Source organism: Camelus bactrianus, chromosome 5, assembly GCF_048773025.1.
Source record: "Camelus bactrianus isolate YW-2024 breed Bactrian camel chromosome 5, ASM4877302v1, whole genome shotgun sequence".
In the NCBI taxonomy this organism is placed as follows: Eukaryota; Metazoa; Chordata; class Mammalia; order Artiodactyla; family Camelidae; genus Camelus; species Camelus bactrianus.
Genome location: NC_133543.1, coordinates 49,797,295 through 49,822,489, shown reverse-complemented (window position 1 = coordinate 49,822,489; position 25,195 = coordinate 49,797,295). Strand labels below are relative to the sequence as shown.

General features: G+C 37.0%; 1 protein-coding gene across 3 annotated transcripts in view; it reads right to left on the bottom strand.

Moving 5' to 3' along the window:
* B3GALT1 (beta-1,3-galactosyltransferase 1) overlaps positions 1-25,195 on the bottom strand; it is a 490,600-nt gene that overhangs the window by 332,919 nt on the left and 132,486 nt on the right. For all 3 annotated transcript variants that reach the window (XR_012507014.1, XM_074363837.1, XM_074363835.1), the window contains exon 2: positions 1,976-2,079. The gene's annotated coding sequence lies outside the window, so the exon portion shown is untranslated. The remainder of the gene's footprint in view (positions 1-1,975; positions 2,080-25,195) is intronic.

Below are 25,195 nucleotides of genomic sequence, written 5' to 3'. Positions count from 1 at the left end.
TTGAAAGACACTTTGGAGGTTTCTTAAAAACTAAACATTCTTGGACCATATGATCCAGTAACCATACTCCTTGGAATATATCCAAATGAACTGAAAACTTACGTCCATGCAAAAGCCTGCAGAGAAATTATGGTAGCTTTTTTTTCATAATCGTCAAAATTGGAAGTAACCAACATATATTTTTACAAGCTAATGGAAAAGCAAACTGTGGTACATCCATACAATGAATATTATTCAACAATATAAAGAAGTGGGCTGTCCAGCTACAACAAGACATGGAGGAACCTTTAAGGCATATTGCTAAATGAAAGAAGCCTATCTGAAAAGGCTATCCTGCTGTATGATTCCAATTATACGACATTCTCAAAAAGGCAAAACTATGGAGGCAGTAAAAAAAAAAAAATCAAAGGTGGCCATGGTCTCAGTGAGGGGAGGGAAACAGAGGTAGAACACAGAATTTTTAGGGCAGTGAAGATATTCTGCATGATTCAGGAACAATGGAAATATGTCATGACACGTTTTTCAAAACACATAATGAACCTGTATGTAAAAAAAATGCATCAATACTGGTTCATCAATTGCCAAAAAAAAAAAAAAAAAGTACCATGCTTATAAAAGATGTTAATAATAGGGGAAATTAGGTGTGCTTTGGGGGAAGTGTAGGCACTCACTGCAGTTTTCAATTAATTTTTCCATAAACCTAAAACTGCTCTTAGAGTAAAATCTAAGACACAGAGGTTATAAAACCAAACCAAACCGAACCAAACCAAGACAAAAATCCAGGTAATATAAGACAGCTTCCAGAATTGTGACCAAGGGGGATTTTATGCCAGTCTTTCAGGGTGATACCACTGGGTACCCCACTGCTACCTCTTACTCTTGTGGCAGTAATTGTGGCAGGGCCTGTGATGGCATTGGAATAAGGCTCAGAAGAAATGCAGTGTATCCGAGTCCCATTGGCCTGAAACCTGTGATTCTGCAATATTCAGTGTGGGTTTGAGTCAGGCCCCAATCTGCTGAACCCTTAATAATTTTTTTTGAATAACTACTAAGATAAGGAAATCTTATCCAGACTAGACCACACCCTAAAGTGAAGCCTAAGCTGTACGATTATCTCAGACTGCGGGGAGTCCTCCTGACCCTTGAGGGAGATTTTGTCTTATGTAAACTTGCCCAGAGCCCTAGGGCAACAAAGGAGTCCTGCCAGCACTGACAGGGCCCTGCAGGTCCGAAAGAAAAAGAGAGAGAGAAAGAGAGAAAGAGAGAGAGAGAGAGAGAGAGAGGATTTCATCATCACTGTGCTGATAGCGGGGAGGAAGGAAACTACTGAAGATTTCTTGATGTAAAATTGGCATTTGATCAATCTATAGGTAAAATTAACTTCATGTGAAAATTTAGAATGCGAAGTGTCATTTCTTTTTCTCCTGTACAAAAGCTTCTCTAAACCCAAACTCGGATCATAGGGATGCATAAAAAGCAAGGGACACTTTAGGATTTTCAAAAAGGAAAGCATCTGTAGCTCCCCAGCAGAGCTGTCCAAACAGCGGTTTACAGACGCACCGAGACCGCATCCCTTCAGCTGACTGCCGGCGGCGCCCACGACTTGGGGAGCGATCAGCGTCTGCAGTGCATCACGGGGCTGTTACCATTTTCTGTGTGCACACGGCAGGAAACAGGCTGAGAAGCACCTCGAGAGAGAATCTCTGCTAACAATATTTTAATCCGAAACGGCCAGATTGGTGCTTTGAAATTCCCACTGTTTCTACTTATCATCCGACGTCAGTCATAAGGATAATATCTGCCAACGAATTATTTCTGCACAAACTTCACATGAGAGGTATAAAGCACGAACTACTGCAAAGCTATAAACAAATTCAGAGCATCCTTAATACTTGTGATCGTTTGGCCTAATTTCACACCACAGTTTCATTAATTTTCAAAGACGACAAGACCAAAAGGAGAAATCAGCTCTTACCTTATAATGAAAACTTCCACACTGGCCTCATGGAAAAGCGCTGGTGTCTTCACGCAATCCCTCCTCTCTGGGACTGGGCAGTTCCTGAAGCGTCTCTGCCGGGTCTAAGGGGAAAGAAAAAAATATAAAAACCTTCTCGGTGCACTTCAGCCAACATCAATACTGGTTTAAGTTATTCGGATTCTCTCTGTGCCATTTCATGACATTTCCACATATCTTGCATCAGACTATCTAGTACAAAATAGCAGCATTTAAAGACCACTTAATTTGAAGGGGAAATTTTATCCTTTAAATCATTTACACTCTCCTCATCCATCTTTGAAAGAATGGCTTCTTTATCTGTTGTAACATTGCATTCACTATTTTCCAATAATTATTTACTTACTTTCCCTAGATCATAATTTTATTCTTCGGTCTCATTAGTGATAGCAAATGTTTCCACAAGAGAAGTTGAAAAGTGTTAAGACTTACACAAGGCCTGTCTGTGCCTTTGCTCAGACTGTTTTATTGCTTTACTCTGCTGTGAAATAAACTAACACATTTTGTCCCCTAATCTTCTATGTCTAATTTCTTTTTTTTTTCCTGACCTAAAAACTCCCTACCAGAAACCTAAGTACCCCATCAAGTCTATAATAATACCGACCAGAGCTAGTGAAAAAGTGTGCTCTGCCAGCATGTTTTGTAAGATAACCTTCCATCACCACAAAGTTTCAGGCATTCTTTCTTGGAACGAGCAAAGAAAATAAGCTGGCTTTGGCAGTCGATCGTGGACTGCTCTAATTCGATGAATCCATTTTCGACAGGCTTTACTTGGCAAGCCTCTTTCCACCGCCTGCAAACTGACTATGGTTCTTTGCAAAACTCCTTTGCAATTCTACTTCAAAACCACCCTCTACACCCCAAAGAGTTACAGGTTATTGAAAATATGTTTTATTTTATTTTTTTACATTTTTTAATGAAAATATGTTTTAAAGAAGACCTCTGGAGGCAATATCTAATATTTCTTAACCCCTACCCTAACCCTAACCCTACCACCTGTTACGCACATGTTGGTTAGCCATGGAACTGTCTTGAAGATAAGTGAAATCAACAGTGTGCTCTGTGCAACGCTCAGAGAAGTCAGGAAGATGGGCTGTGTTCCCAGCTCTAAAAGGTTAGGATTATTTAGATTATTTGTCACAACCTAATAAATAATATATTATTTATTAACATAGTATAATATTAATGTTATTATGTATTATAGACTAACATTAGATTAATAGATTATTAATGTTAGGGTTATTCAGATTATTATTGATGGACTTCATTTATCAAATGGAGGCTCACAGTACAATGATATAAGTTGGGTGGTACTTCTGAACTCCACTTGTAAGGATCTTATTCTGTTTGTCTTTGGAATGCTTAAGAGCAAATGGTTGGAGACTGGGGAGGGTGGGCTCAATAAATCCTCCAAGGAGAGGCGTATAGTAGTGTTTTTTTTCAACAACATGGTCCTTCCTTATTAATCTTATTTCTACAGACAAAAAAAAGGTACATACTTCATAGTTATATTTAAATAAAGTTCTGGAAAAGACAAAAATAAGGAGGCTATGGTGATAATAAGAACAGTGATTGTGAGAGATTAACTGGAAAGTAGCATGAGGGAACTTTCTGGAATAATGGAAAAATTCTGTATTTGGTTGAGATAACAGCTATATGAGTATAAGGACTTGAAAAAAAAAAACCTCTATGGAGCTGTGCCCATAAAATCTACATTTTATTGTAAGTGAAGTATACTTTCATTAAAAAAAAAAACAAAAACAAGAAAACTCAAAGAGATTCCTCATTTCTGGAATGATTTTGAATCAGGGAGTCTCTAAGAAGGAGTCATTACCCCCTTTCTGGTCACTGAAAAACAATCCTTCATTCCTTCATTTAAGCATCCCCTTAACAAAGGTTTATTAAGCACAAATACATCCAGAGCTAACACAGTGGCAGTGAGCTAGAGAAAATAATGGTTAGCAAAATACACAGAACCCCTATTATAGAGGTTAGAGTCTGCGGGGGGAAAATAGACAAATAAAATGCACAAAAAAAAGAGTATGGCTGGATCATTGAGACAAGGCCCATGTTTTAACTAAGGACTTGCATCAAAACAGAATGAACTATTTTATGCTAAACCCCAAGCTAATATGAGTGGAAAATACTGGTGTCCGCTGAGTCATCAAAAGCTGTTAGAGGGATCAGGCCAAAGTAAACCAAGTAATGTTTTTCTATTAAACCAAGCCTATACATCCTCTAAATCTACTGAATCAAAACATCAAAATACTTTTCATGTCAAATTTCATTTGGACACTGAAATCTCTTTAAAAAAAAAAAAAAAACAAAATTTAGGTCTTCTACACCCTAGGGGAGCTTATATATACAGCTGTCCATGAGGATAATATGGTGTTAAATGACCCTCTTTCCCATGAGCAAATCCCAGCTGGGAAAACAGGTACATCTACTTCTGGTGACTCTACTGCCAAAGAGGGATCTGCAGGCTTTCCCAAGAAGAAGCATTATGCACACTCGCGATAAATACAAGCTTGTGACAGGTGCAGAACTTGATCTACAGAGTGTAACCATGAACAGATCAGCATTCCAATATAAAATGCTTTCAGGTAAATACATCTGCCTCACCACCACTCACCCCCCCCCCAACACTATTAAATGAGGTCCCTCTGTGGGCAATCCAATTTTTAAAGCATATGAAAATTTTCCCTAGCTTAACTGGCATAAAAAAATAAATCACCTTGTTCCTTTTTATGGCTTTCTAGTCTATTTGTCCAAAATTCTTTCCAAAATGGGAGAAGCCATTGATAAGATGAAAAAAGATGAAAGGATAGAACTAAAAAGTGAAAAAATAAATAAAACATGAACCATATAATTAAATGATTGCTTTGCAAGCCTTCAAAGGAGGGCTGTACTATTTAGTTAGTGAAACTGTCCAGGAGAAAACCAAAATGATTTTTTAAAAGACTGCTTTAAGAGAAAACATGCTAGAAACAGTGAATAGTTCAAAAGTTATCTATGGAATAAGAAGCTTATTTTAAACCAAGGCCATAATGGATAATGAATGCTTTGTATTTAATCAGTTAAACATCCACACATTATCTCTTACCAGTCTCTACTATCCTCCCCAGTCTCTGACCAGGCAAATTAGGGTTTAGGTTACATTCTACGGGTACGACAGAAAATGGCCACTAACATCCAGAAGTTACTGGAATATTAGACAACTCTCTCCATCATGACAGCTAGTCCATCTACCTTCAGAAAATATTGTCAGATTGCAATCGAAACTGTGGAATGACACTTTACTTTCTTTTTTTTTTTTTAAACCTTTTAGAATTTATTTTGAACTAATTTTAGACTTGAAGAAAAACTGCATAAGTTGTTGAATGTCCATATATCTCACCCAGGTTCTCCTAACATTTTTTTTAACATTTTTTATTGATTTATAATCATTTTACAATGTTGTGTCAAATTCCAGTGTTCAGCACAATTTTTCAGTCATTCATGGACATATACATACTCACTGTCACATTTTTTTCTGAGTTATCATAACATTTTGTGTATATTTCCCTGTGCTATACAGTGTAATCTATTCTACAGTTTTGAAATCCCAGTCTATCCCTTCCCGACACTTTACTTTCTAACTCTGGTCAGTGATAAATTCAAAAGAAATGCTCTATTGCCGATTAGGAATTATGGTTCCTGTTTCTGTAGCTTTAATCTACTTAATATTTAAGAAGTGCATATATTTTGACCAAGTAATAAGGTTTTTAAAAAACCTATGTTTTATTTTTATTCTTCAACCAAATAATTGATGATAACGCAATGAAGCATTTTCCCAAAATTTTCGTGGAATTTTTCCTTCTACTTTTCCAATTTTCACTCTCCAATCTCACTTTTGTTTTGGTTTCTATTCTTTCTTTCTGCCAACATGAATATCAGCTCTCGGTGTTCCAGGTTCCTTAGTCATTCTTTGATATTCACTGGTATTCTAAGAAATAGTTTAAGGTAAAATGTGGTATTGAGCGTGTGAGATTTGAAGGAAACTTAAAGACTGGCATTTAAGACTCTCTCAATTCCCATCCATTGGGTACATAATTGTGGTGCGAAATTCTAGATGATTTCTAACAGGTTTTGCATTGTCACAGGTTTCTTCCCCACTAACTCTCAAAGATATCACACAATGACATGGTTGGCAAGCTTGTATCCAATTTTAAGACAACTCTTTTCCTGTCCGTTTCCTTTTCCGTTTAAGTCCGTAGAGTAAATTTTAAGCAGCTACAAGTTTAACAAATCTATTAAACCCTAAAATCTAACAGCACTGAAACATTTTGAAAGAGGAAATAAAATCTTGGGAACCAGTGACTTAAGACAGAATTTTTCCAGAGGTTCAATTTTAGGAATTAGCTTTACTGTATATGCATACCTTAAATAAGTTCAAAAGCATATAATTGGCTCCTGGTATGTACCAATCACTGTACAAGTCCCCAAGGACACATGAATAAAACATGGCCCTTCCGCTAAAGTAACTCACAGCTTAGGCGATGAATGTAAGAAGATACAAACACACCCAAAAAAGAATTTAGTGCCATTTGGCAAGTGCTATGACAAATGTATACATGGGGCTATAAACAAAATGTAGGTTGGACACAGTTACCCAGAGGAGGTGGGAAGAACAATGCTGTGTTCTGTAGTATCCACTGGGCATCTAACTTTGGGACAACAACATGTATCATCGAAACCACTCCTTAAAGTCCTGTCCTGATTACTAGTTGCAGATTTAATTAAATACTTAACATGCTTGGGTTTGCCCTGTTTCTCCTTTAATAATCTTTAACTTAATATTTACCATGTGGCAAGTTCAGGCTGAATTTTCTCACATACCTATATGCACATACCTATATGCTTATTATGATATTTAATGAAATAATAGATGTAGAATAGTTGATGCAATACCTGGTATGGAGGGAGGAAGGAAGGGAGGGAGGGAGGAAAACAATGCTTAATCATTTCTATTGAAGATTTCACTTATCATTTTAACTCTTTGCCCTTGGGCAAATTTTTCATGTGTAAAAGATCTGGGATTAGCTATCACAGTTCTTCCCTTAGAAGACATCCAACTCATCCGAACAGGTTGGTAGGTGTTTACATCTGAGGGGAAGAGCTGTGTATTCCTCTAGGATGAAGGGCTCATATGAAGCATCTCCCTGCAGCTAGAGGTGGGTTCTCAAGGAAGACAGCTGAGCTGAGGACATCTTCAAGGTTTCCACAGAGGTTCATGGATAGGTTCCACAGCGTCTTAAATATACTGGGTGGACAAACTGTGAAAAACTGAAATGGACCAAAAGAAGACAAAGTATCTCTAATGCAAAGCGGGTACCATCTGGCACACCCTTCTTGGTTATCTGATTCTTTGAAGGGCAATTCACGCTATTTTACAAAGCTGTAAATTATAGATAACTGATAGCAATTAAAATGGTACTTATCCAAAGATTTGCAAATTCCTCCTATAGGAGGGAAAATGGATTTCTCTCATTCTAACCTTAGGGTAAAATGCCAGTTTTGCATCTATTTGTAGATTCATTTCAATATTCCTGACTCAAGTACATATGTGTAGTATTTTTAAATTCTCTACTGAGCCAGTTGATAACACCTTATGAATTTCTTCATTAAAACTGAGTTAAATAACATTTTTGATAGTGTTTTTCATATTTATATAACAAAATCTTGAGCTTGTTCTTTTAAAATTAACCTTTAATAACATACTTATTAGATTTCTACTTTGATTTCCCATAATAATTTAAAAAATAACCTAAGTGATTCTTCTAGACCGCTATCTTGTAACTCTGTACTCTCATACGAACCCAGTGTCCATGTTTGTAAATACAATCATTTTCAAACCAAGAAATATCAGCAGGAGCAGAGATAGAAAAAGGCCAATGGCGACACCATACAAAGAGAGTTTCTACAAACAAAATAGGAGAGTTGTCACTATATTGCATATTGTATTGTCACCCTGGACACAAGAATCTGTGTCTAGCAAGCCAATCCCATATTTACATGATGAACAGGCATTTCATTTTCACAAAACATCTCCTATTACATTAAAAACCAATAATGTGAAATTGAATTTCTTGGATTTGTAGATTTGTTTGTATTTATTTGTAATTACATTCTGTAAGAGGTATAAGCATAAGGCATTTATGCCTTGTTTTATGTTTGCATATTTTTAAGTAACACTGTAATAAAAATGATTTAATACGGGGTTTCAAAAAAAAGAATTTTTGTCCTTGTTTTTGTTTTCCCTTGGAAAGATTCTACATATTATATAAGTTTAAGAATTAGTGGCCTACAGAATTGTGGAAAATGTATAAGTCAAATTGTGCACTTGTGGAAACTTAGTATTTAAAAGATAAAGCTCTGGTATCCTGAAAGAGTTGATTTATTTCAATCTTATGATCGTCTTTAATTCACCCTGACTTCCCATCAGATCATGTACTATAAGAATAAAGAAGGCTCAAAATAAATGTCATTGTTTTAAAAACATGTAGTCCTAATGGAGCTCTGAAAGCTCCCCTGTGTAGCTACAAAATAACATTCATCTCTTCAGATTTCGATGTATTATTAATTTAAGTTTAGTAATATTAGACTCAGACCATGAGATTATTTTATTAGTGCAGGACTGCAAGGATTGATGGATTTATGCTGTATCCACTGTAAGCCCAAGAAGAAAGGAAATATAACCAAATTTGTGTTGTTTAAACTGATAGTCATTTTCTACTCTTCTAAAAACCAGTTGCGTCTTGGGAAATGGTAGCTATTAGGTAGGAAGTATGTTTCAATTATTTTAAAACACATTTATTTCTGTGTATTATTCATTTAAAAGAGACTTTTACAGAACTCTGCCTTAAAATTGTGTATCCCGAGTTAACTCTTCTGGGGATCGAACAAAGTGCTCTCTCTAGTGGTGGAGAAGGAAACACCAAATACACAGTTAACTCTTCCACTGGACAGAACAAGTGAAGATTCCAGGTGTGGCTTTGATCTTGGAAAGGTAGGGTTTGGGAGAGTCTACTGTACAGGATATAAGCTTGAGGATTCTTGATATTCACTTGGTAACCAAGGAATTCTCAGCATTCAGTAGATTAGGGACATAGCCATTGTTCTTTTTCACTTAATGATGCCTGGTTTCTGGCATACAGCAGGCATTCAATCAATGATTCAATAATGTTTATAGCTAAGAGGGTTCAACCAAGACAGCATGCTCATGTTAAAAGATTTTTAAAAACAGAATCAGTGATAGCTTACGCAGCAAAAACATTTTGGCAGTTACTTGTATTTGAAATGGAGACCATGATTTAGGTTGGAATACAAAGACACATAAGCAGCACATTTAGTTTGGTTTTTGTTTTAGCTGACAGAGATAGGCAAACATAGATAAATACACGTGCACCTATCATTCTGTTCCACTGTGGATTTCCTCCTGTAGTGGAGTATTTTGCTATTAAACTAAGGGTTGATTTTTTCCAATTTTTTTTTTTTTTAGTTACACTTTTCTACTATATGTAAGTAGCAAAGAGGACTTTCTTTCTCTATGCCTCAGGGTATGGTTGATTCAGAGAGAACAAAGAATCACAATTTTGGCCTTTGAGCAATTAATTTGACCTTTGTAAGTCAACAGCGCTGACAATAGCCTTTAAAACCATGGCTTTGAATTGCAAGTACCAGCAGCTTGAGAAGAAAAAAATTCCAAAAGCTTGAATTTAAGGATCAAAAGCCAAATCCTAGAGGATCTGAAACAACGGTTTAGGCCATAGAGAGGGTGGAAAAAAATAAGAGATGCCATGGGAGCACTTTTCCTATAAAATAGTGAGGTGATAAAAATAAAGATCCTCTCTGGACTAGAAAAGGGGAAAGAGATAGGAAAAGAACAAAAAGGGTAGAGGTATTATGGATGGCTCTGTTCCCTGAACCGACTGTGAAACTGGAGAGTGAGGGTGACAGAAATTCCCCCAATACACAGTAACTCTCAGGCCAGTGACTCACACCACACCTACTCCAGAACTTGAGAAGAAAATAATCTTGATCACCAGACCCGTCAGCTACAGAAGATAGAAAAGTCAGCCAGGTAGATCTAGGCAGAGAGGCCTGAGGTGGACCCTCTCCTACCCAAGTTTTCTTCAGCTCTCATGAGGTATGAAGGAAATAGCAGGAATTCTCAAGACCATGATTGTGAAACTTGAGTTACACGTTGAGAATCAGTAAGCCCAAAGGGTTACCGTTACCAGAGTACAGGTTCTTGTCTCATTGCAGAAAGAATTCAGATACGAGATATGGAGGTCAAGAAAGCAAAGGATTTAGTAAGCAGCAGTACGCTGTCACGGGGCCAGCGGGCAGACTCAGGTGAGTAGCTGCATTGAGTTTCTTCGGCAAGCTGATTATATGGGGTGTAAAAAATGAATGGGCAAAATATTCACTGGGGAGGGAGATGTTTGGGGTCATATTTCCTGATTTTCATCCAAGCTCCATTGTGCTGAGGGGAGGAGGGGATTTTGTCCTTACTTAATAGTTTGATTGGAAGTGTCACAGTGTCGGTGCATGATGGGTATTTCTAACCTGTAAGGCTAATTTTGTTGTAATGAGGGCATAATAAGTAAAAGGTTACATTCCAATGAGGGTACAAAAGGTTACATTTGGATGCCGGAGATTCTTTCCTTGTCCCACCTCTCTTTATCTGCCTCCAGGACACTTGTCAACCCAAAATGTGTGGTTTCTTATGAGTCTGGAGGTTCCTGCTTTTCTTTGTCTGACCAAGGACCTCCATTGTTCACAAGATGTATTTTCTTGCCATTTGGCCTGTGCCCCACTTTCTCTGCTCATGTCTAGCTATCTCTGCCAGCTCTAACGCTGCTATAGTTTGATGTGAGGGGATTCCAAAGCTGAATAAAGTTTGTAGAATGTGTAGCTCTAGCTAGGGGTCAGAGGGAAGGTGCTGCTAAGTCCCAGAGGACCACAAAATCAGTACAAAGCCCAACAGGCGCTTAAGTCTGCAGCAGCAGAACTCCATGGGCTTACAGAGCAATGTCTATGTTGTCAATGCCCATAGGACAGAAGTCAAATACAGCCAAGACTGCAGATGACAGAGAAGCAACCACAGACCATCCTGATTCTAGGACAGTATCTCTGAAGCATACCTATAGTCCTCCAAACAACATCGGAGGTGGTGCTTTAAAGAGCTTGTTAAACTTACCCATTGTAAAGAAATTCTTTATAATGGCATGAATACTACTATCTCAGACCTGTAAGCTATTTTACTGCAAAGCAGATTTTCCTAATTTGAAGTGCTATTTTGTGTAACATTCCATCTTAATGTTTACTTATTAATAAATCAATAAACAGACCTTCCAAATGCCATTCACACGATGTTGGTACTTTCTCTTCTGTCTTTCACAATGTGTTTTTGTTGTTTACTTTTCAACCAGCTGATTGAAAAGGCATGGGTGGACAAAAAGATGTACTCAAAACTGATGATTCGATGGAATGTGTACGAGGAAAAATGGTATCTTTAAAATGTTGAATAGTTTTCACACCATCCATTCTTGAAAACTACTATTAGACACCAAGGTACATTGACAAATGGGCATAACAGCTTCTCTGCAGTGGTCATCACAGAAGAATTGGTAATGCACTCTATTATTTTGTTGGACATGCACTTCTAGTGACATTATAGTGCCCATAAAATGGTCTGGTAACTTACAATCGGGATAAAACTGAAGTAGTATATTACAGACTTCGTAAAAATGTTTCTTTGAACTCACTTTCACATTATTATAGCATCTCCCTGCATCACCCTGCCTCTTTCTTTTGTCTGTTCATCTCATTTCATCCTTCTGATGATTCCTAAACTGTTCTTGTGGCTAGTTTTTGTTTGAAGACTCAGGTTCTATTATTGTATATGGTCAATCACTGCTTGGCCTGGAGCAACAGATGTGCAGCCGGACCAAGGATGTGGGCACAATGGGGGCGAACTGAGACTGGGTCATATAACGTCAAGGACGTCATTTCATCCTGTACCTCTAGATCTACCTGCTGACACAACTTTCTAAGCTTCTTTATGCCTTTTCTCTTTTTCTAAAAGGCTGAACTATCAACCTTCTTCCCAGGTACAGGGTTTAAATCAACCCAATACTCAAAAGCACATATGCTCATAAGTGGTCATATCTTAAACATAAAAAGCATGTGCCAGCATCTTATCTTTGGCTCCTCCTTCAGAGTTATACATTAGGATTCTTTGATGACTCCTAAAGCTTGAATAATTAATGAAAACATGAGTGTGATCAAACAGTTTCAAAGTAATTGGCCAATCTGCTCCTTTTATCTTCTGCAGATAGAATTATTTACGGAACTACAACACTTACTTAAGGCTTCTGAAAAGTCAGAAGAAAGTCTTCTCTTTTTTTCTTTTCTTCACATTTGGTCATCCCCCTTTCCCTTTTTTTCTTCGTCTTTGCCTCCACCTCCTCCTCCTTAAGTTCCTTCTTTTAAGTGATTCCATTTCATCATTTAAAATTAAATACGGATTGCAGGTGGTGAAATAAATTGCTCAACTTTGCTCAAAAATTTAAGGGAATCATTATTTTAGTGAACAGTGCAGAGGATACAATTTCTAAATTTTATTTTGAATGGCGTGCCTATATTTTTAAATGAGGGAGTAGCCTTTTGCACAGAATGTTTTATTAAGACACTAAGACCCTAAAACAGTCAATAATTTCAAAACTGTCAACAGTATTCCTCCTTAAAGGAAAAACCCAGGAGGCAGTTGAGGTTTAATGGAATAAGAAGGATTGTGTTTTATATCTTTTAATATCAGTTCCTTTTGTAAAGCTGCAGTCTCCACAACTGAAGTGACTTCAGGCCCCAACCTACTAGGCAAGATATAATACTTTCTGAACTTTGAACCATGAAAATAGTAAATACTTATAACTATGTCCATTGACATTAGAAAAAACGCTCGATACTTTTAGCTGTCCTGACTCTGGCTGTATCCACTCAAATACCTAGGGCTGCTGCTAACTTGAATTCTAAGCACTGTCCACAGTAGAAGCAAGACAACTACATGAATATCATGTTGTTTTTTTCTGATCCATTTACTATCACGTGTTGTTATGGGCTGAACTGGGTTCCCCCAGAAATCATATGTTGAAGTTTTAATTCCCAGTACCTTAGAATGTGACCTTATTACAAACAGGGCTGTTGTCCATGAAACAAACTAAGATGATGTTATACTGGAGCAAGGTGGGCCCCTCATCCAGTATGACCGCTGTCCTTGTAAAATGGGGAAATTTGGACAGACACACATGGCAGGGAGAGCACCATGCGAAGAGGAAGGCAGAGACGAGGGTGATGAAGCAGAAGTCAAGGAACAACAGGGATGACCAGCAAACCCACAGAACTCATCCTTCCTCACAGCCTTCAGAGGAAACCAATCCAGCCAACAGCCTGATCTCAGACTTGTAGCTGCTCCTTTATTTTGAGACAACAAACTTGCTGTTTGAGCCATCCAATTTGTGGTGCTTTCTTATGGTAGCCCTAGCAAACTAATACCTTTGTTGATTAAGAAAACATATAAAAAATCTGATGAGATATTTACAATGCATACCATGTATATTTGTTATTATGGGGAGACAAAAATCTTCCATCATCCAGTAATTATATCTAAATTGGCAATTCAAAATTTTTAGAATCACTTTAGAATCACATTTATGTACTCCCTTTGGAGAGCAAACTACACGATGAATAATTTACATTTTAACATCTGGGTCAAAATCACATCAAATTTTAGGAGTCTATCAAATACTGATAATAAGAACCTATAATGTAGCTTCAAGAACTGATTTAAGTACTGTTGACAGCTATTTCGACTTGTGCCACATCACTCGTATCTGAGATAACAGCAGCAGACCCAGGTTTTATGGGGCCTGAATCTTATACAACTCAGGAAAAGAAAAGAAGACAAGATTACAAGTCAAAAATCAGATTTGTACATAATGGGCTCATGCAGGTGACAGGCCCTGAAGTTTAGCTTTGGTTAACTTCAGTTTAAATCCACCTCTGGAGCTAAGACAGTGACAACACAGCCAAAAGACAACACAACCAATTTCACAGGGGTGAAGCGATGTTTGTATCAACACAATTTTGCCAGACTGTAACTGTGAAATAAACAGAAGTGAAACACAAGGCGGGGGAGGGGGCGGGGATGATACCAAAAGATACTGCACATGTTCTAGACCGATAAATCCAGTCTAACCTCACGTCAGCATTTCTCCACAAGCAACCGTGTGGTACAGACAATGAGTCAGGCTGCGTCAATGAGAAGGCAAATCAGGTGGCCAGTGTGGCAATTTAACGCAAACAGTAAGTCAACACAGCTATTGAAGTATGAGCCAGCTGACTGCTCAGACATTTTTCATATTGCAGTGGTGTATCCCATAGACACAGCTTCATATACTAACATCCCCATTCTGTCACATCCCCTATCCCTTTGTCCAATATTTAGTACCAAGCTTTTTAAGAGTCACTTAAGAAGCTGTGCTCTTTCACGTGTTTGTGCCTCTGTCCATCCTGGTTTCTCTGTTCCGGTGTCATCCCTCTTGGTCTTCCCAGTAAATATCTACTTACCTTTCTGGGTCTCATATGGTTTAGTCTCAGAGTTGAGCTCCCATTACTTTGCACTGCTCTGCCTTACGCCAGCAGAGTTACACTGCTGAACCCATGAATGTGATACATAGTCTAAGAGCCGCATTTTTCAAAGCCTGCACTTTTCTCTCCTATTATGTTCCTTAAATACAACAGGAACCCTTACTCATCCTCTTAAATCGTCCCTAAGCTACTACTCCAGTCCTGGTTCTCTCTTGTATTCCCCTTCTCCCTTCATTTGATTTGCATAATCAAAGAACTGATCAGAGACTCTTTCTAGGAAGGCAGTGGAGGGAAAGAAACTAAGAAAACTACCCTTAGCTCCAGGCGGGAGGGAAAGGCTGGGAACACTCTATACAGATAATCTGCGTTTCTTCTCTTTCCCAAACTCAAATACTCTCAGATACTCTTGGAAAAGCTTCCGACTGACCCACCGCCACATCTCTCAACATTCATTGATTACTCCGGCTTCCTTTTTGTGTTTTTACTACCACTATACATTTAACACGTTAACATTATTGTAAGTAACGTAAGTCTGTTTCTACCAAAGAGTACAAACTTCTTAAAATCACGGATTTTATATTCTCGGTGCCAAGCACAGTGATGGGCCCATAATACATTCACAGGTAATGTTTTTAGGAAAATGAACTATCTTTACCAGTTATTCCCAATGTGTCTGCTCCTTAGGGTCATTTTTCTTTAGAATCTATATGATAATTTAAAATGTAGTATGCTACTTTAAGAGTGGCTGGCATATAGTAGTTGTTCAATAAATATTTAATGCTTGAAAGAATGAATTTAAGATTTGAGCTTGTGAATAATTAGCCTCTGTAAACAGACTTTAAGGTCCTAAGTAGAACTCCTTAAATCTTCTGAATACAGAATGTGCCTGATACAGATGTCTTCATTAATTATATAATAATAAAATTCAGGCAAAAATTGCTTTGGGCAATTTTAATGTTTCACATAGAAAATGACTTAACATTCATTTTTTTTTCACAAAAAATAGGAAAGACACTTATATCACATGTATATGGCCATTTTTCATGAGTTCCAAAAATATTGAAATTTTGACATCACTGCAGATCATTGCCATTTTTCACCATATTTCACTTAACATTTGACAGCTCTGCTCCTGTGATGCTGCCAAATAAAGGCTCTATTTCAGTTACAGAAATAAAGAGTTAGGAAGAGCACAGCAAGCAGCGGCAAGGACAAGGCAAAGTCTTTGAAACAGGGGGAATCTGCAAAGTTCAGAGAAGAGAAAGAACACCTGAATGTTTCCTAGACAAGAGTGAGGGTTTTGGTGGACAGGGGTAAACCTGTGTAGGCCCTTTTAGACAATGATCAGAGGTTTGAATATTATTCTAACGTTTCATGGGAAGTCACTGAATCCTCAGCAGGGTGTGAATCACCAAGCTAGATCCACTGGACCCAAGAGGTAGAGCCCACAGTGAGAGTAGATTTTATGGGAAACACTGGATTTAGACTCATGAGTTGGGAGGGTGCTGAGATGGTTTGGAAAGGTCCAGTATACTTGGGGGCTACAGTCTTTCGCAAAGAGATTCCTGCTTATTCTTGTTAATATCTTCCACCTCTACTTTTATTCCTCTCCCTTCCAGATACACACTGAGACAGTAGGACTGAGTACCTGAAAAATGTGTACAGATGAACTGTGACTTGAAGCCCCATAACAGCATCGTATCAGCATCAACGTATAAAGATTGCATAATTTGTATATCCTATAAAACCTACAGCCAGGTGTGTAGGAATAGCATAGTCAAACGTGCACTAATTACATTTATTCTTTGAAAACATGCTGAAACACACACTGAAGCACTGAACACACTGAAATTAGCTAGTTTGTATATGGCCAATCATAGCATGGAAGTGAACGGCAAAACCACTAGGAGAACCAATCACAGAAAGGGAGTTCCTTACTACAGAGTATAAGAATTCGACCTTCATGGTCTGCGAGTACTTCCTCCTGCTATGGTGGGTGGTTCATACTATCCTTCTACTTGTCTAACTTCTGGCTGAAGGCTCTGGACCCCTCGCTGAGAGCCCCTGAACTGGACAGCACCCATAGGCATAGCCTAAACAGACACCATGAAAGAAACACCACCCATAGCTTTATGGTGACTAAAAGACCATGTAAGGCACCAACCAAGAGTCTAAAGTATTAACTATACACTTTTACTCCTGCTTCAAAAGGAGTATGTGTGGTGTATACATTAGGAGGAATGTAAATTCTAGATATACTGCATGATACTACACTAGGTAGTTTTTTTTTATAATACTGAATAATCCTATAAGTAACTTGGAAAGGCTCCCTCCGGTCAGCTCCCATGTGCCACCCTGAAGCCAGTTCACTGTAGGTGTTAGACACCCCAACATCCTGACAGTAATCTACCCAAACTTCGTATCAGCTGGATTTCCCCAAAGCTCATTAGTTTCTGACAGAGGCTGCCAAAATCTCAGTTTCTACATCTGCTCTCTTAAATCTTCAACTCCAAACACATCTTTCATTTTCAATGGGAGTAATTTAGAAGATGGAGTTTGGTATATCGATTTTTTTTTCTTTTTCAGCTAACTTTGAAGGGATAAAACTATTCCATCTCTGAAAGGATAATCTGTATACAGGAATGTGTCTTCCCACCAAGTATTAGCTCTATTTATGTGGCATAAATAAACCAAATGTCGATTTTTATGTTCAAAATGCACATATATTTAATATGTGCTAATTAATTAGCAAGACCTGTTCAGAAATAACAGTCCCCACAGGCTTTTTCAGGGAACAAACCCAAACCAGAAAGGGTCTCCTCATTTTGTTTACCCCATGTTCTGCTTATCTATTTTTAGCAGATTCTTCTTCACTTTTCCCCACTGGACAGGATCAAGGAGCTGAAACTACATTATAATGAATCTCTTCAATCAGCCTGCTCTTTCCTACCTGTGTAAAGGATAACAAAATATCAAGCTGTCAAAAGCCACAAAGCCTATTTTCTATGCAGAATAATGAAGCCTTAGGCACAGGCTCTGAATCCTCCCTGACAGTAGCTATATGACACTGCTCAAGCTCCATGGAAAGGTAAGCACAGAGATTACTTTTAATTTTGGATTTCCTCAGTGCTTTTCAAAGTTCTTTAAATAGAAATTAGCTCCCATAAACTGGTCTACTATATCTCACAAAGTCAAACTAAAAGACTGGTGAACATACTCTTCAGTGACACTGTAAAGTCTTCAACATGGGTTGAATGATTCACGACACTGGGCAGTCACTGGAGATCATGGGGGTGGTGGCAACCTCAACTCATAAAGATGAGCTTCAGTCCCTCTCTAGCTCCTTCTGTTTCCAACTGCCATTTAGATATCAACATTTTTTTTTAAAAGAAGGCAGAATAATTAATAGCTATTATAGTTTTAAAAATAACCTCATATCACTCTATGAAGTATTATTTAACATCCAAATATTTACAACATTCCAATGAACTGCGTTAGATTACAAATAAATCTATATGTCTATCTATAACTAAAGTAAGGATGCTGAGACTAAAATCTATTTCTGAATAAAAGAAAAAGAAGACAGAACATATTCAGACTACTATTTCTATTTATTTTTGATTGCCAGAACCCTGAAAAACTAGTTAACCAACTTTCAGTATTTTCTGGATTGCTCTGACAGCAGAAAATGATTAATGGGCCCATTCTCTGGGGTGATTATACCAGTGAACTTAATGGACCTTCCTGGCATTATGAAATTAATGGCATCAACTAGACTCCCTTTGGGATCAAGCAGGAATCAAATAGACACTGGGTTTGAAGCTGGTGCGACGTACTGCTGAGCACTTGGTCCTGGAACTCATGAACATACATCAGGATTATAGTTCAGAGAAAAGTTACCATGATGGGAGTTAGTTTTTTAAAAGTGGACAAAATGAGAGTTCAGGAAAAAAATTCTATTCTTGAGAATCAACACTGTGGAAAGACAGTCTTTTGTTGCAAATACTACAGAAATAATTTTATACAATTTGCTATTAATAAAGAAACAGGAATACTTGACAATTTTCACAAGGCTAGTTGCTTTTAAATGCTAACACTAGTTTTTTCTTAGCTGTCTTGAATTTTTAATGATCACAGATATTAAGTTAAATCATATATTGATATCTAAAAATGTGAATGATAATTATAAACTGCTTCCCAATACAGTTTCATCCTTTTAGGGAGATAACTACAGTTTGACAGTATGTTATCAAAGTCTCAACTCCATATAGATAATATTTTTAACCGTTTCATTTTACAATGATTACAAGTATCTATTAGATCACATTCCCACTACTATCAATAGTGATTTGAGACACATTTTATTAGGATTTAGAATGTTCTTATCATGAACATATCTGCTCACATGTATGGCTTAATGCTTAAGTGTACCCATGTCTACTAACTAGTTTGTACAGACAGCCTAAAAATTTACTTCTAAGCGTGAGATTTCAAAATTCCATAGTTCAAACTTTGTTTTTCCATGACACTATTTATGAAATAAATGAATACCAAATATGCAATAAATATATATACTAAACATAAATATATATGAAATATTTGTTTAATAAGTACATACTAAATAAATACATATTAAATAAATATTTAGGCACTATTCTAAATGTTTTCAAAGTCTTAATTCATTTTATCCTCAAAACAATGCCCTAAGACAGATAACGTTATCCCCATTTCACAGATGAGAAACCGAAGCACAGAGAAGTAAGTTACCTAGAGTCACCTGGTAGCAAGTGGTAGGGCTGGGCTTTTGCACTCAGATAGGCTGGCTCCAGCGTCCCCACTTTTTACGATTACACTGTGCTGCTTCTCAAAATACCACTAAACAGCTTATGTATAGATGTGGCTTCTGCAGTTCTCCGAGTTGCAGACTGAGTGTTTCAGACCATTTCAGGAGCAGCAGCACCACAGAAGACCTCTTTTTGTCTCCTCAAATCACGCTTTACCTTTACCTGTTTCTTCCAAATGGGTAATCATTACTCTGACAACACCAGGGATTAGTTTAACCTTTTTTTTCTTTTATATCTGGACCTAACATAGCTATTGACCAATCATCTATCAATCTGTATCTGTGGTGGGAGCAGTAGTCTCTTCATTTTTATTCCTACTCCAATGCATGAATACATCTATTCTAATATGTGACTAAACCCCTAAAAAAAAAAGTCCACGCTACTGTTGATGGATATTTGGGTTGTTTCCACATATTTTAGATATAAACAAGTAATGTTGAGAAGAACTGTGTTAGTTTTCTAGGGTTACTGTAACAAAGTACCAGAAACTGGGTGACTTTAAGGTAACAGAAATGTATTATCTCACAGTTCTAAAGGCCATCAGGAGGGCCATGCTCCTTCTGAAACCTACAAGGGAATCCTTCCTTGTCTCTTCCTGGCTTCTAGTGAATTGTCTGTTAATGTTCTTTGGCTTATAGATGCCTCTATGTGTATCTGTCTCTATGTCCAAATGTCTCCTTTTTATAAGGACATCAGTCATATTGGACTGGGCCCACCATACTGACCTCACTTTAACTTGATTACCGTGCAAAGACCTTATTTTCAAATAAAGTCACTAGGGGTTAGGAGTCGAACATTTTTTTAATAAGATATAATTCAACCTATAACAAAATTTTTGTACATGTCACATGTGTGTGTATGTGTGTGTGTGTGTGTGTGTGTGTGTATTTGGTGACTATCTTTTCAAATCCACCACAATGTTACACAAAAATACATTTTTTTAAATATTGGCTTCAAGTCCAGAGATCTCGCTAAATTCACATATTAATCTAATAATTTCTTCATAGATTCTTTTGTCCTGTTTTCATATTCAACCATGCCATCTGTTTTTCTAATCCCTTTATAGTTGTTTCTTTTCACTTTATTCACTGGATAGATCCTCTAGTGCAATGCTGGATAGAAATGGCTATGGTGGCATCCTTGCCTTGTTTTTCATCTTATGCAGTAAAGAGTAAGCATTCCATCATTAAGTATAATGTCAGAAACACTCGTCAGATCGGGAAAAACTTTCCTATTACTAATTTAAGAGTTTTATTTTTAAATAATGAAGAAATGTTGAATTTTATCAAGTTCCTTTTCTGTATTTATTGAGATGAACATCTCATTTCTTCCTTCATTTTGTAAATGTGGTAAGTTAAATTGATTTAATTTCTGAATCTTGCATCATTGGAATAAATCCAACTTGATCATTATGCATTATCATTTTTACGTATCATGGAGTTTGGCTTGCTAATATTTGGGGTAAGATTTTTGCACTTATGTTACCAGAAAGAATAGTTTGTAACTACCTTTTTGCGTAGTACCTCTGTCAGATTTTGAATAGATTTGATTAAAATACCATTCTGTAGGCTATTTTCAAAAGTAACTTATACAGAAAATTATTTATCATAGACCTAAAGTCATAAAATATTTGTAACAGTTCTTCAGATTGTGAAAATCAGTAGTCTATAGAATTTTCCCAAGATTGTCATCATTCTAGAAAGCTATGTCTTTGAGTCTCCCATTGAACAATAAATGGCATCACTCTCCGTCCCTTTCTACCTCCTCACCGTGCACCTATCACCAACTAACAAGGTGTATTTGTTTGGATGTTTATTAACTGTCTACTTTGCTCCACCAGAATGTAAACTGCATGAACACAGGATCTGTGTTTTACCCCAGTGCCCTAAACAGTGTCTGGCATATACTGGACATTTAATATATGTTTGTTGAATGAATGAATACATTAACTTCTTACTATATACCCTAGATACTCTACTTGTGTATTGTATCAAATTTACAAAGTGGAAGCTGAATTAATTTGCTTAATTGACAGCTTTTTTCCAGTGTGGAAAACAAATATTTTTGACAAACAAAATACAAATGCCACACAAAATGGCGTTTGGAGTTAAAAGCCAATTTATTTCTCTCCTTATTATCTTGACCACAGAATGGCCTTCTGCTCCCAACCCCTGTAAGGAACACAGCCCTGCCAGTCACATGTCATCATGTCAAAACTCTGGCTGACAGGACAAAAGAATAACCAGCCAATAGTTTACAACACAGGGTTTACAAACATGTGGGAATAATCACTCAAAGAAACAAGGCAGTTATCCCTTGAGAACCTTAATGTGGCATTTTTGTTCTTTACTGTCTGCACTACTAAGTAATGCCATTGCTCAACACGGTTGCTGAAGACTATTTCCGTGCTATCAAAAGCAATGCCTGGGGGAGGCCCTGCATTAAGTAATAAGCCAAGGGAATACCTGGGTTTCTGTACTCTTATTCTTACTTTTTTTCCCAGAACAAAGAACACTTACAGACTAGCTCAGGTACAGATGCATGATGCTACTGAGGCCCTGAGTGGGTCAGTTAGCTTTGGCTTTTTCCTTGCTAAGCATGCCTCCCTTCCTATCTCCAGAATGTGTCCTATCCCTTCTGCTCATTAGACTGACTCAAGGGAACAGTAGATGAATTTCCACACATCCAAAAGCCTAGTGCTACAGCATAGTAGTATCATGTTTTAATATAAAGGAACATAATAGTACTTAATAATTTTACATATAAGGTACACAGCTTACGGAGGCCAAGTTAATAGCCTTTTTCCCCAAGACCATCCTGTTTAAAATACTCATAAATAATATGCTAATTTTTCTTAATATATACTAAATCTATCCCTATTTGATTCTCAAGTGCATTGCCTCCTTTTTTGATAACTTAGCATCTTACTTCTTTTCTTAAAAAAAAAAAAAATACATACACACACAGATTGCTGGATATATCAGTGAAAATGGGCCACAGGTGACATTTTCCTTTGAGGAATTCATTGAAATATTTCTGTCTGACTGTAAGAGATGGGGTTGCATTTATAGGAGGGTGAGGCTTTCTGAAGACAGCACACTCAGGTATGATTGGGAGCAATGTGTTTTCTTGCCTTGAAGCAAAACCAGTGACTGACTTAGAAGCAGCAGATGATTTCTGCAGGCAATGTCATTGAGCTTTCCTTTCACAAAGGTCATTGTGAGAAAGGCTGGATGGAAAGAAATCACTTTAAGGAGGGGAGGAGGAAAAAGTCCGGTCACGTCTTCATTAAAGTGCCACTTTCCCTTCAGGTGAGATGAGTTATTTTTTATCACTTGGCACTACTCCTTTTCACAGTTCAATCTCAATTACTGAACGATGTTTTCAATAATTAAAAATAAATTATATTTGCTCTCTGGAATTCTTTCTGAAATACATTCGAATATACACATCTTTGATCTTGTTATGAACAAACACTTTAAGTCCTATGAAAAACACATACACTCAAACTCAATGGAGTAATTTTTTTTCTCTTAAATACTTTCCTCTTTCTTAATAACTTAAATATTTCTTAAACACTTTCCTCCTCATATTTCCAAATGGAAAAAAATCTTAAATTCATACAAAGGACTGAAATAGAACAGTTAGCAGGGAACTCCAAAGTAACTGTAGGAATGCCTTGCCTGGAAAATAAGGTATTTATTTACCTACGTCCATACATACGTACGTACGTATATATGTATGTACGTACGTATGTATGTTTAAAAGACCCTCTCTCTCAAGAACCATTTGGATACTTTAAAGTAGTATCTTATTTAGCACGCATAAAAAATTGAGTAGAATGGACCAGGATGCCAACACAAATTTCAAAAATGTTCCCATGATCAATTAGGCTGGGAGTAATACATGAATGAAAAGGAGCGTGTTGAGTTTATACGGTAACATTGTAACTTTCATTTATTGCACTCAGCACCGCATATCTATTAGAGAATCTATTTCTCATAATGACCCTTTGAATCAGTATTTCCATTCATATTCACGTCAGAGATTTGGAAGTAGAGATTAGGAAAAATTAGGTAACTTAGAGTCACTCAACTAATAATCAGAAAAGCTCAGTTTCTAATTTAAGATTATCTGACTTCAACCCTTGACCCTCACTCCGCCTTGTAGCCCCTACCCTATGTTGCCTTATCACGTTTATATGGGATGAATCCTGATTCTCCTCAGCAGACAAGGACTGGCCATTATTAGCACTCAAAAAAATTTTTTTTCTGGAAATAGGTTAGATTATATTTTTCTTCTTAATTGGAATGTCATGGAACTTTCAGATGGCCAAATAAAATCTGCTGCAGGAAACAATTTTATCTTCCTACAATGAAAAAATAGTCCATTCTAAGCAGTATAAATTTTATTCCTGTCTGAAAGGAAGGATGATTACTTCATTGAGGCTAGGAATTTGCATTTCAATTGTCTTTATTTTCAGGTTATCTCCTTTAAGAAATAGCTAAAGCAGTGCAATAAAGGCATGCTATGATTATCCTTCTGATACTTTGGGTTTTTCAAATCATTATTTTAAATAAAAAGAGATCCTTTAAAAAAAAATCACACAGGACTCTTGGCTTCTAGAAATGAATTCCTCAAATAAATCATTTAAGGTAACTATGTTCCAGAAAGCCCATCTCTTTCAGTTTGACTCTCCTTAGAAATTACATTACAGATTAAAGACGAAATAATTACATTTCTCAGACCCGGGTAAGGCAGAGCTTTGAAAAGCTGGCCCAGTCCAAAGTGCAGCTTGTCTTAGCTCTTGCTCAGGTCCTCTGGGTTAGACAGGGCTTGCCAAAGACATGAACGATATTTCTAAAGTGTCAGGTCTGATCTTATAAATGCTGTCTTTATAGTACGTTTTTAATGGACTACCATACGTATTTTGTTTCTCACTCAAATCAAAGTCTGTATTACTCAGAGTTTATTCTCATGCATCCCCTCATATTTGCTCTTAGATTTGTCATTTTCATGTCTTCCACTGAGTTAGCCTTACAGAACTTCCAAAACTTTTAAGTCCATTTTTATGTCATCTTAAAAGCATAGAAATCCATCAGTGTTGGATTTCTTGTTGGCAGACATCTGAAACACGCCACTACTTCTTAATCATCTCTGTGTGTGAGGTGCTGGAGTCAATGATTATGGGTACAGATTTTAGTCTGGCTTCCCGTGGGTGCTGGTCCTTAAACTATGTGATCATGCAACAATTTTTTTTCTTTCACCTTGAGTTTGTGGTAAGAATTATATGAATAATCCATGTAAAATATTTGAAATAGTGCTTAGTATTATTAAGCACTAAATGCTACTACTAATATGTTACTTAATAGTAATATTTGGGAGCTATGACTCTGAACCCATGTGCAGAAACTCACACTTTTTCTAATAAATTTTAAAAGGCATTGCCTACCACTATGTTCTGGATTTTGGTAGGGGACAAAATTAAGTAAAAGCTGCTCCTATAAATCATAACATCACTGCTGCCTCAACATTTATGAGAGAAAACGACAAGTGAAATAAGACATTTCAAGACCTTTATCCTTTCTCTGGACTACCTAAGCTTCTCTATTAAAAGAAGATTTAGTGAAAGTAAGATAGTAAT